Here is a 13,689-nt window from a genome sequence, read left to right on the forward strand (position 1 = left end):
ATTTTGTATCACGTTTTCGAAAATGTTTTTGAATGCTATGAAAACGTTTTTATACCCTTTATAATAACCCGACATTAAAACCTTTTCTGTAAAATGTTTTGTGTTTGCTTGGAAGTTACATTGTTCAAAATGTTCGCTTGCCTCTAAAATGAGAGTGTATTAATCCTTACTAGACTAAGCAAAGCAATTAGCCTTTTCGAAGTATGGCGTACACAAAAGGAGGGCAGTCTTCAATATGGGTAAAACCCGGCAAATTCAAAAGACTTGACCCACTTCGTATTTGTGGGAGCAGCTTCAGTTCTATTAATTTTTGCTGACATAAAAAAAGAATAAAAAAATATCCCGATATAAATACATGTATCCTGTAAAAATCGGCAGCTTGGAACTGTTCATCATGTTTGTAATTGTGCGTCAGTTTACAAGATATATGTACTCAATTATTTAAGCCTATTTGAAAACAATTGTTCAATCATTAAAATACCCTATCATCTATATAATGAGATGTGCACCCCGGAGAAAAACTAATTTGTGCACGTGTCGGTAACATTAATATAACATCACCATACTACCAATACACCAATAAACCAATTTTATCGGGATGTGTAGAAATGAGTGTTGTTTTTGTAATATTGAATTCCAATACTATACGAGTATAATTAAATAAACCGCGATTTTTTATATCGCTAATTTGTTATACTTGTATCGATAACAAAACATTACAATGTTACCAATAATAAATTCTAATAATAATTCTAATAATTATGTGCACTCATGGACAGGGCCATGGAGAAAATAATACGGTACACTGCAAAAACAGCAGAGTAACAAACACTTGAACACTTTAATGGCTAAGGTTTGTACAGTGAAGGTATGGGTGTTACTTTATAAACATTAAAACACATAAATATGAAGATGTTTATGTTTTTGCCATAAGATAGTGTTAAAAGAGCTTTTTAACACTATCGTGTGTTAACTTACATAAACATCTTCATATTTTTACGTGTTTTAGTGTTTATAAATTAACACCCCTATATACCTTCACTGTACAAACCTTAGCTATTAAAGTGTACAAGTGTTTATTAAGCGTTGCTCTGCTGTTTTTGCAGTGTAGTTTGTATAAGCGAAAACGACACTACATTTACAGTACCCTAATGACGACAGGGTGTGCACCCCCGGTGAAATCTAATTTGCATCGGTAACATAACATCACAGATACTACATTTAATAGCCCAATTTTGACAGAAGACAAGTCATGAATACATGATTATATAAAATTTTAGTATATAGTTTACTGCACATTATTATGCTCATTGAGTAAGTTCCGCAGACAATTGGTCTATACGCGGCATATTCATCATATTTTATAGGCGGTGAAATAAGAAGATTCCCAGAATGCAATTTGTTTCTCAAATTGATTATTACCTGAAAATCTTCAGTGCATCTGTAGTTATTTTTTAAATAAAATACAGTACTTTGTCTATCATTAGTGTATCTGTATAACAAATAATTCATTCGAATACCGAAGTTTACTTATTCTGATTTTACCATGTTCTCATTAATTATAAATATTGCATAATTTTGATACCACATTAATAAAAAACAACGAGGGAAGTAATTACATAATACAGATACCATATCTCATTTAATGAAGTATTACCATTTATCCCACCCTTTCTGCATAGACGGTCAATACAAACACTTCCAAATGCAGTCGGAGGTCATTAGGCGGAGGCGCCGAATTTAGCGTAAGCCGGGTGGAAAATAAAGAAAATAATTAAATATCCAAACCTAACGCTAAATACGGCGCCTCCGCCTAATGTCCCGGGTACGCGGGTTCAACCATCTCTAAATTCCACCGACCAACTGATTGCACATTCAAACTCTTATACTTCCATTATGGACAAATCAGTCCTCTTTTATTGACTGATTATATCAGTTCACCCCAGCTTCATTTAAAACAAATTATTAAAAAATAAGACAGAAAAAAACCCAGAAAATTACAATACATCTGTTTGAATTGCAATGCATTGTTGGATCGCATTCCGGTGGTTATTTAGATTAAGTGTTGCATTTGATTTCCTCATTGCTATACTCAAATGAGAAAAAAAAAATCTAAAATTATAAAATTCGCTTTCCATGAGATTGCAGTTTGAAACTTGTACAGTATATTATCGATATTAACCCTAATTTCCTTTCTGCTTTTTGGAGAGGGGAAGGGAAAGAAGGAAGAAAAGCTGAGATGAACAGAAAAGTTGTTTTCTCCACCAGACCGGTTTTGAACCACCGACCCACGTAAATCGGTATATATGATTTTTTTTCAACTTAAAAATATATAGGTATATAATCAGCTATATGAACTTGTTTCCTCGTCTTATTTTTTAAAATAATTTATTCTGGTCGCAATAAATAATCGCCTTGTTTTTAATGTTAAATTGGTCCACTATGGATGACACTTTATTTCGTGCACCTGTCCTCTAATGCCAAATTTGGTTAAAGAACTGATCACAAATTGGCATTCCTTACAAAATGATAACCGTCTTGCTTTTAAATGGCTAATGAAAGTAAAGTATATATAAATTAAAGTAAGCAATTTGTGCTTTGAGTTAATGTTTATACCAGGCTGTTTTAATCACCTGAACACAACCTGTAAATACTTTCAAAAAACCGGAGGGTATATTTTTCGAACATGTGTACAATATTTTTTATATATACACACGTAATTATTGTTCAAAAAACTGATGGATTGTGGAATATTATTGATATCAACCTAAAATGTTTTGCGATATGAATGCAGGAACGATGTATCTACCTATGATGAAGGAATAGCTGCCTTGTATGCAAAATAAGAACTGTATTATTATGGCTCAAACATTTTATTTGTATTGATGAACCGATTCTCAAATGTTTCTCTTAGAATGGTAGTAGGGCTACCGGTCGCTACCGGCTCAAATCATGTTAAATTGCAACATTTTCAAAAACGTCCCAGTATCACAATGTTGCATGAACTATATACGGTAGATAGCACAAGAGATACATCCGTGCTATATCTAAGGTAGATGTGCTATCTATACGGTAGATAGCACAAGAGATGTGTCCGTGCTATATATAACTAAGGTAGATTTGTTATCTACGGTAGATAGCACAAGATATATGTCCGTGCTATATCTAAGGTAGATGTGCTATCTACGGTAGATAGCACAAGAGATGTGTCCGTGCTATATCTAAGGTAGATGTGCTATCTACGGTAGATAGCACAAGAGATGTGTCCGTGCTATATCTAAGGTAGATTTGTTATCTACGGTAGATAGCACAAGAGATGTGTCCGTGCTATATCTAAGGTAGATTTGTTATCTACGGTAGATAGCACAAGAGATGTGTCCGTGCTATATCTATATAAGGTAGATGTGCTATCTACGGTAGATAGCACAAGAGATGTGTCCGTGCTATAACTAAGGTAGATTTGTTATCTACGGTAGATAGCACAAGAGATGTGTCCGTGCTATATCTAAGGTAGATTTGTTATCGACGGCAGATAGCACAAGAGATGTGTCTGTGCTATATATAACATTGTCTAAGCTGCTATCTACGGTAGATAGCACGAGAGATGTTTCCCGTGTAGCGAATGTATACCGTATGTGTTTATGGTAGATAAAGACAGAAGAGATGCGTCCGTGCTATATCTAAGTCTACACACACCCCACCCTCACCCTAACCCTACCGACATACAATTCATCACCCTACCCCCAACTCATACCAACACACCCCTCCTCATCCCACACTCAACACACACTTGGAAATGGCAGCCATCTCTTTGCATCAACGGCTTATTGCGCACACAGAGACAAGATATTACTTTATCTAATTGGTTACGCATCCTTGCGTTTGCACATAATACTAGCAGCAATTGATCATTGTTGATATTGGACAATATACTTGATGGTAGACAATTATATGAAATGAGTGAAATTAAAGTATTCGATTCTTGGCAATTTAAAAATGATAGCGTCTCGTGTTCTGCATAATGTTGTTCCTTGAAAAGTAATTGTAGATATGAAAACAAACAAACATGATAACAAACAAACAAAACAAAACCAAAAAAACTTGTGGAAGCCCAAATAACTATCCAGGGAGGGAGTGGCCACCCTTGCTAGATAAGTCACTTTAAAAAGATGACTATTGATTTTTAATATTGAGAGCGGAAAAATAGATCAAAGAGAGGCGAGGGAAAGAGACGGAGTCAGGGAGAGAGACAGATACATTAAGAGGAGGACAGGAGAGAAAAAGAAAGCTACGGTGGAAATATGGAAAGAAAAATAAAATAGCTTTTTATGGAGATCAGAGCAGAGTAGGGCAGGGCCGGAATTCTTTAGCTGAACTAAAATGTTTAGGTCTTTTTTTGGGGAAAAAATGTGTACCTGCAATACGAAAGGTCTAATATTTTAAATGATCGTCGGCTTTCCTTCCCAGCTACATAAACTTTAAGTACATCATTAGATTTATAAAGTTTACCCCGAGGACTGTTAAATATCAAAAATAAAAAAAATATATAAAATTTTAATAATTTGCCATAAAATTGTATTAATTAAAAAAAAAAAATCAAAATTATTTGATATCAGAAGGACATTCCTCGTATTCAGAATGCAATTCGATATGTCTGATGTGCTCTCATGTTATTTGATCCCTTAAGGGACCTGGAATGAGCGCTTTGAGCGTTTCGACAGTATTTTTTGTGGGACATGAGGGCACATATCGAATTGCATTCTGAATACGAAGAATGTCTTTCTGATATCAAATAATTTTCAAATCACAATATAATACAAATTTTATGACAAATTATAAAATTTGATATTTTTCAAATTTTGATATATAACAGTCCTCGAAGTAAATTATATAAATCTAATGACATATTCTTAAAGTGTATGTAGCAGGAGGAAAAGCCGACGGTCAATTGAAAATTTTGACCTTTCATATTGAAGATATGGATTTTTTCCCAAAAAGACCTAATCGTCGGCTTTTCATCCCACCTACATACACTTTAAGTATAAATCATCAGATATATAAAGTTTACTTCAAGTACTATTAAATATCAAAAATATCAATTTTTAATGATTTGCCATAAAATGTGTATTAAATTGCGAATTTCAAAAAATCAAAATTATTTGATATCAGAATGACATTCTTCGTATTCAGAATGCAATTCGATATATCTGATGTGCTATTATGTCCCACAATACATACTGTCCAAACGTTCATACCCCAGCCCTTAAGGGATATCGTAAATATAGAAAATACGGAACATGAAAAGATGAGGGACCATGTTGAGGGTGAAAGAGAACCGTGACGTATATAAAATATTTCTTCAGAGCACAAGGAAAGAGATTGTGTGGGAAAAAATACACAAGAATGGTAAAGTAAGAAGGCGAATATTTGTACATAGAGAAAGGAATAGTAAGATAAGGCGGGTTGGAGGGAAGCATGTCCTAGCGGTGTTACTGTTTGCACTCAAATATTGAGACAGATAAAGCTGACGCACAAGAGCAATGGTATGCATTGTAATGGGTTCTATAAAGGAGATCCTAAGGCTCGATATAAGGGGTGTTATTTCCAACTCATGAGCTTAAGCTTTCCTTTTGATATATCATTGGCCTTTGCTCAAGAACCGCAAGACCTATGGAAATATAGGCCTAAATGTGATTTCCTACAAGATCAATGTATCATTGTTTTAAAGAAGTACACTGCACTGATTGAGTTAACTGGCTAAAATTGGAAGAATATGGCTCTGGCCACCCCACTCGCCTTAAATAGACAAAATAACAAATAAGAGGAGTATAAAGGTTAAGAGAGATTGAGAAAGAGAGAGAGAGAGAGATGGGAGGGAGAGAGCGGGAAAAGAGATGGAGAGAGATAGAGAGAATAGACAGATCAATTTGGACTTCCTTCCGTACTATTTACTCTATACTAATGTTATGACGCCACCAATTATTAGATCCAGGCTATAATTATTTCATTAACCAAATAAAACTTGACATTTTAATATTTATAAGAAAAATTCACTCATTAAATTCCAATCAAGCTTTAGTCAACATTATATAAACGGATCCATGCTTAAATATTAGCCTTTTTTCGCGACGTACATTTCACGAACACTTTTTGAAAATAGTAAGATTTATACATTTTTTTTATACCACAGTAAAAATCTATATTTTGTTTTTACAATAAGCACTAAAATGTCTCTAATATTGGTTCAGTGGTTCTTAAGACTAACCAATGCGCATTAAGGATAAATTATAACATTTTATATGGTTTGTAATGATATAAAAAGGTTGCATGTATACTTTGCTTAAGCTTAATGGATGTAATAGAATTGATTAATTAGTATTATCGTGATTAATTAGTGACCTCACCAGAGTGGCTACAGTTTTATTTAACTTTAAATAAACTGTATACATATGTCTCTTTCAGATTTGTTTGCGCCCAATATCAGCCCAATATTGCATGCTCTATAGTTTGGTCACCTTTAGTATATCAACCGTTACGTATAGATAGGACGGGGATAGCTAAATAGCCTATCATGATCTTCCGGGCTAAAATTTAAGAAATATTTCCGTGCTATTTTAGTCTAGATAGCGAGAAGAGTGGGAAACATCTCTCGTGCTATCTACCGTAGATAGCACATGTAATTAGATATAGCACGGGAAACATCTCTCGTCTCGTGCTATCTACCGTAGATGGCACATTTAATTAGAAACATCTCTCGTGCTGTCTACCGTAGATAGCACGGAAACATCTCTCGTACTATCTACTGTACTATAGACATGGTAGATAGCTTATTAGGTGAGTTATTTGAGGTAGAGGTTTGTTATTGCTTGCTTGAAGAGGTTGCTGTCTTTGATGCTGGTGATGTGTTGAGGTCTCGTGCTATCTACCGTAGATAGCGTGTCTAATACTATTATCTTCTCTTTATACATGCGCAACATATTCCGCGCTATATCTAAACATTTTAAAATGTTTAATTTTAAAATGTTTAATTTCATTTGATAATTAAAATTATCAAAACTGATATTACCCAACTCGTTGTCAAACCTGTTGACTCAATTTCAACCATGCATAGCATATTATATTCAAATTCCTGACCCCATTTCTAACATATTCTTAATCAAATTTCTAACACTAGCTATAGGCTAGTTTATCAGATCATAACCCTAACAACATATCTCGTCCTTTTCCTAACCCGTACCCTATTACCCTTAACCAACACTGTAATTCTCACCCTAAAACTGCCTGACATTCACCATATCGTCTATAGCAGGTATTCTCAATATTGTAACAATAAAAGCCAAGTTAAAATGCTTTTAAAAACTCATCTATAAGGAGGGCACACGGCTGTAGGGCATGTTTGCACTGAAGCAAACGAAAAATAATGGGAATTTTATCGGCTATCATGATTAATTAAATTAGCCTTTGTTTCTCCTTTTTGACGGGGAAGCGTGCAACTTCTTAAAAAATTATGTTGTTAAAATCTTGTAAAAGATAGAGTTAATAAGATATACGGACAGGAAATGTGAAGCAAAACGATGCTGGACCTGTTTGACCTGGTTTGTTTTACGGTAATTGTACAAGTTAGTATAAGAATTGGTCTTACTTCGCTAATCCACACCATTAACTACTACAGAGATTGACGGGTGTGTGTTTTTCCCCTTAAAAGTCAGGATTTAAGATTATAGGTGACCAATCGGAATGAAAATGTTTAAAAACTAGATAAAATATATAGGAACCGTTTTTTATTTGTTTTAATCTTGACCAACTTCGCCAAAAATAATTGAAATTTAGGCGAAAATCAGACTTTTTTTATGATTTTTTTTTAATTGAGCATTTTGTGACCATTTTTGGTGCAAATTTCTCAAAATTGGTCTAAATTCAAAAATATTTAAAAAAACAAAAACCGGGTCCTAGGTATTTTTATCTAGTTAAAAAAAATACATAATTTTCTTTTTGCCCAACAATTTACGTTGACCGACAAAACTTGAGCCAAAAAACAACAGCAAACCGTTTTGGGTGATTTTCTCCAAAAATTAGCAATTTGGCCCGAATTTGACCAAACAGATGAATTCATCAAGTCAATGACAATCATTCTACTTTTATGCTTTAGACCAACAATTTAGCAGTTTCGAGGTCTGAAAGTTTCCATAATTCCAGGGTTACGATCACCCTTAAAACGAGTACAAACATGCCTTGGTTCAGTGGTTCTTAACCACCGTTCTTCACACAGACCTGGTCATCATCGGATGAAAGAATCGTGTAAGGTATTAATATTGCAAGAAACAAAAGCAAGTAAATACTTGTTTTTTTACTCACATGCAATCCTTTTGTCTTTAATCTCTAATTGTTGACGTGTTCTTAGTCAGTGTTAGTATTCTTTGTTCAAATACAAAGCATTTTGTTACAAAGGTGTTTTTAATTTTTAGTAATGATGATAAAAGTAATTACAATCATATTGTGGTATTTGTGAGTAATCAACGATATAGGTGAATTCACAAACAGCAAAATAATGATTGGCGTATAATTAAAGAGCTCTTCAAATTACATTTTAATTGTGTTTCTCCCTTTGTTGTCTCCTCATTAACAAATTTGTGTTTATTTGTTGGTTTTTTTTATCTTTAATCTCTGCTTGGGTTAATTTTGCTTCGTCCATATCTCCCACGTGTTTTTCATTCATATTATAGCAGTCTATTTATCTCCTATACCCAATACCCATTTGTACGCAATAATATTTTAGGGAATCGCATTGCAACTTTTGAAATGCAGTCTCTCTTTTCCTCTATCCATCCTTATATTCAGTTTCTCTTTTCTATCCCGCTGTCATTATGTCTGTCTGTGTGTCGGGGTGTCTGCCTGTCTGCCTGTCTGGATGTCTGTTTCCATTATTACACTCTACCATCTCTCTTATCCCCCCTCTTTCTCTCGCAAAGACACGAAATGATCTTCATTTTCTCAGGCCGCTATATCTAAAGTAGTTTTTCCACACCCAGGAATCCCATTGTAAACTATTCTTGAAACATTCAGTCTCTCTGGGTGTCTATCTGTCCGTTTGTTTGTCTCTCTTACCTTCTCCCATTTCTGTCTGTCGGGGTGTCTGTCTGTCTATTTTTGTCTCTTTTCGCATTCTTTCTTTCTTTTTCACCTCACGAAATGCTTTGTATTTCTCTTTCTCTCATGAACTTTCTTGCTCTCACCAGTTGTCCGTTTTCCCTCTCGGATAAACTATACTTTCCGTTTTTTTCTTGCATTTAAGACAAGCCGGTCAATTTCTCTGCCAATTCTCTTACCCCATGTCAGCAAATCTGCAAGGTGTTTGTTGTAATATGTTAAGACAGATCGAGTTAGGCTGCCTGTACTGACAAGAGTTACGCGGGTAAACTAGTCAGACTACCGGCTCGTTTCTTTAATGTGGAGTAATTAATACGGAACCGGGTTCTGGTGCTAGCTTGCTACTGCTTCAAATCTTTGGTATATACCTAACCCTTTTTAGTTGCATTATTATATATTGGTATCAGTACATGCTTTAATATAGAAAGAGCAGTGAACAATTTGAAGAGTTTTAAAATGGTGATCTTGCGATCAGCAAGTAGGCTACTTTGTCTATGTGATTCAGGCTACAATATACCCTTTGACAATGTGGGACCAAATAAATACCGTCCCCGCCCTCGCCGATTTTTGGAGATGTTCAAATATTTTTGATATTTTTCCTATTTGCTTCCTTACTTTGTTTCTAAAATTGTTGTGATGAAAAGACATGTTTAGAAGTTCACATTGCAAACACTTTCTTCAAGATAGGGGTAGGGCTTTGGGAAAATAACAAAAATATTAGGGGGCCTCCTCGATTTAATGAGGGATAGGTGACTCCATTTGACATCTACCCCTTCCCCGGGAGATTAAGGTCATGTCTTCCATAAGGATTACAACTGAAATAGCCCATTTAGAGGACCATCGAAAAGATATTTATCTCGTTATTATTTATTACTGACTTTTGTAAAGGGTGCCACAACAACACGCCCTGTGGCATCCTCATCATATTCACCATAATTATGTTAACTTATAACCGGTGTTTGTGAACGGCTTTTTCAGAATCATTGTAATTATTTGTATGGTTGGAATTTGATGAAATAAACTGAACTGAACTGAACTGAACTGATGAGTCTCCCACATGTTCTTCTCTGATAATTTTCATATGCTACTGAAATTTCATGTAATCTTCCAGTTGTCACTGAAACCCATGATTTTCGACTTGTGTACTTCTTTGTGAGACATTGACCTTTTGATTCATTCATGCTCATGTAAACATGGTAAATGACGTACGGAAAACAACATAAACAATTACGCGTTTGTATGTTTACTGCACTGCATGTGGCATTTATAAAAACCTGCATTAATTGACATTGTAAATTATTTGAATCTTTGAACATAATACAGCTTGGTCCTCGATATTAACTTTCTTTTGTAGTTTTATACCATATGTAACATAACGTAACATGTTACATTTACACTATAGGCAATAGTTTAACTATCTACTGTAGATATGTCCCTAATAATTATTAGTTATTTGTTTATTCCTAGTTCATGCAATATAAAAATAAATAAATAACTAAATAACTAAATAACTAAATAACTAAATAACTAAATAACTAAATAACTAAATAACTAAATAACTAAATAACTAAATAACTAAATAACTAAATAACTAAATAACTAAATAAATAAATAAATAAATAAATAAATAAATAATCAAAATAATACTGGTGTAGAGTCCTAACATAATCAATTAAGAGCTAACACGGCTTTTGTACGTTATAATATTGATATAAAAACGGAACAGTACAAAATTATATTATTTGGCGAAATTGTATTTAATTTGTCGTTATTTATGTCTACTGCATGATAACATAATATGCTATATGATATTTTACATTATTACCAATTTAATAAGGCCAAGTATGAAAAATATTCATGTTTAGCGTGCCCTTCCTATGGATTCTGAAATTTTATTTTCTTCCTTATTCAGGCATAACCTATTTTGTAAAAATGTTTCACAAGTTAACATATTGGCAATTGATTTGCTTATATCCAATAAATCTAATTTTAAATCAGGTTTTGTATTAAACAACTCGATCCATGGAACCATCAAATAAAAAAATAAAAAGATTTTACACGAGCCTCTAAGCTTCCTATTCAAATTACGCAACTGATAGCGATATAATGTGCGATTTTGCATTTCAAAAAAGGGACCCTTCTTCTTTTTTTGAAAGGCCGGACGCTAAACACATTTTTTACTTGAGTCCATCATAATAGCATTAAACATGTACCTATTTAATCATTAACATTATAATATGTCCACAGAACATGATTTTGGAAACGTAATAAGACAACCACCAACATTCGATAGCTCAAATAGCATTATTATATATGTACTGATATTTACGTCCTATCCTGCTGTCTATACCGTAGATAACACAAATTCCGTAGTTGATATACTATAACTATAAGGGGCTGCGCAGTAATTATGAGCCCCCGGGGTAAAATTTTCATATGGCCTGCCAAAAATTGCTTTCTCCTCCCTCTCGGCCTACCAAAAGGTTTTGCCCCCCCCCCACTTTACCCTCCCAAGGGCTCATAATTATTGCACAGCCCCTAATGGCTCTGGACTTGAAATATACCCTTTATACTCATTATAACTGTTTTTTATATAATATTTAGTTTACATCAAATTCTATTTTTTTTTCCAGACAAGTATCGGCAGGTATGTTTTCTGTTACCGACGGATAAAATGACGAATGCAATGAAGGGATACCGTAGCTTGTAAAACCAATCGGTTTTATTGGGAATTTGTTTCATATGAAATCCAAATGACTTCTCTGCTGTTACGGATAGATTGGCTGAAGCATAAATTTATATAGATTATATTTTTTCAAACTATCATTTATTATTTTTTTTATTATTATTATTATTATTATTATTATTATTATTATTATTATTATTATTATTATTATTATTATTATTATTATTATTATTATCCATTCAATTTTGATAATCATACTCCTTGCATACTATCGTTACAAAAGAAATTGACTTCAGATATATATATATTCTGAACTTTATCAAATTTTAAAGATGATATTAAAATAAATCAATTTTGAATACAAATATCTTAACCTCGGTCATTTCAAGCCCTTATCTCACCCAAGGACAGTTAGCATATCATCGATAAACCAATTATTGACTAAAAATTGATGTATCATTACACCCCAGATAGCGCGTTAAAATGCTGACCTGTATTGATATAAAGAATTATATAATAATCATTTTATTTTTATTTTTCATACTTCCATCCTTTGAGTTGACTAAACTGTCCTATGTAGAAAGAAAAACGGAGAAGAGTTCCAGCGATTTTTATAGGCATAGACTACAGTATTAATATAGTGAGTACACACATATTGTCATCCTGACTTTACAGGCCAAATTGAAAATGTCAAAATTAAACTCTCAAGATCAATGGTCCATGGTCACCATGGTCCGGGACGCAACATTTGTTAATCGACTTATCGATTATTATGTATAGATAAGATTTTAAAATTGAATATTTATTCATAAACTATGTAGATGTTTCCCATTATGCTGTTTAGGGAGAGAGCGGGATATAGGCGATTTCGCTATCGCCCGTGCTATCTACGGTAGATAGTCACGGGTGATCGAATTGTTATAGAGCATCAGTCACAATATTGTCACTTGTGCTTGCATAATCGAAAAACAAACACACAAATAAGAACAAACAAAGCAAACCCGAAACAGACAAATTATGGTATGGAATAAATTTCCTGAACTTCAGCTTTCATTTGAAACTAAATTAAAGCTCCTACCACCTCTACGCATGCATAAAAAGTTCTACCAAAATAAAAATGGAGAGGTTTCTTTTAACCCACCCTAATGCTCTGATCAACTATCATTCAGGAAGCAACTTGTTCGTATAAATAAAAATTCCTTTAAAAAAGGAATGGGGCGCCCAAATTATGTGAGCTTGGACGTGATATGGTGAATTCCATGGCATGGTGTTTAGATTTGGTCCCGGGGATTTGGTATCATAATGATTTTTTCTAGGGAAGAGTAGAAGATGATCAAATGCAAGACAAATGTGTTTGATTGGGGAAGGTGTATCACAGGACCGTTTTGGATGAAATAAATTGAATTGGAATGAAGCTGTCGTGTCAATTTGCGATTATGTGGGGTGGGGGAGTTCAATTTTGGGGCATATTGTAGTGATGATATTGCTTTGGATATTGAATATTGTTGAATTTCGTTATGCAGGGGGTATATGATGGATAGTATAGAAGAGGATCTACCCCTATGTTGACCAAAAGAAAAGTTTTTATGAATGTATAACGTCTGTGATACATATACATCATAACGTCTGTGATACATATACATCATCTACTTGCTAATACACTGAAAATCTAATAGAGATGAAGGATAAAAGACAATTACAGAACATTCATTCTTCAAAAGTAGCTATATATATGGGTATACAATGTTTACAAGATAAGAACGTTAATGTTTTGTACATGAACGTAATATCTTTGATACATAGTTGTTAACACACTGAAAATCTGACTAGAGATTTACAATTTGATGATATCCAAA

This window comes from Amphiura filiformis, chromosome 1 (assembly GCF_039555335.1).
Source record: "Amphiura filiformis chromosome 1, Afil_fr2py, whole genome shotgun sequence".
NCBI lineage: Eukaryota > Metazoa > Echinodermata > Ophiuroidea > Amphilepidida > Amphiuridae > Amphiura > Amphiura filiformis.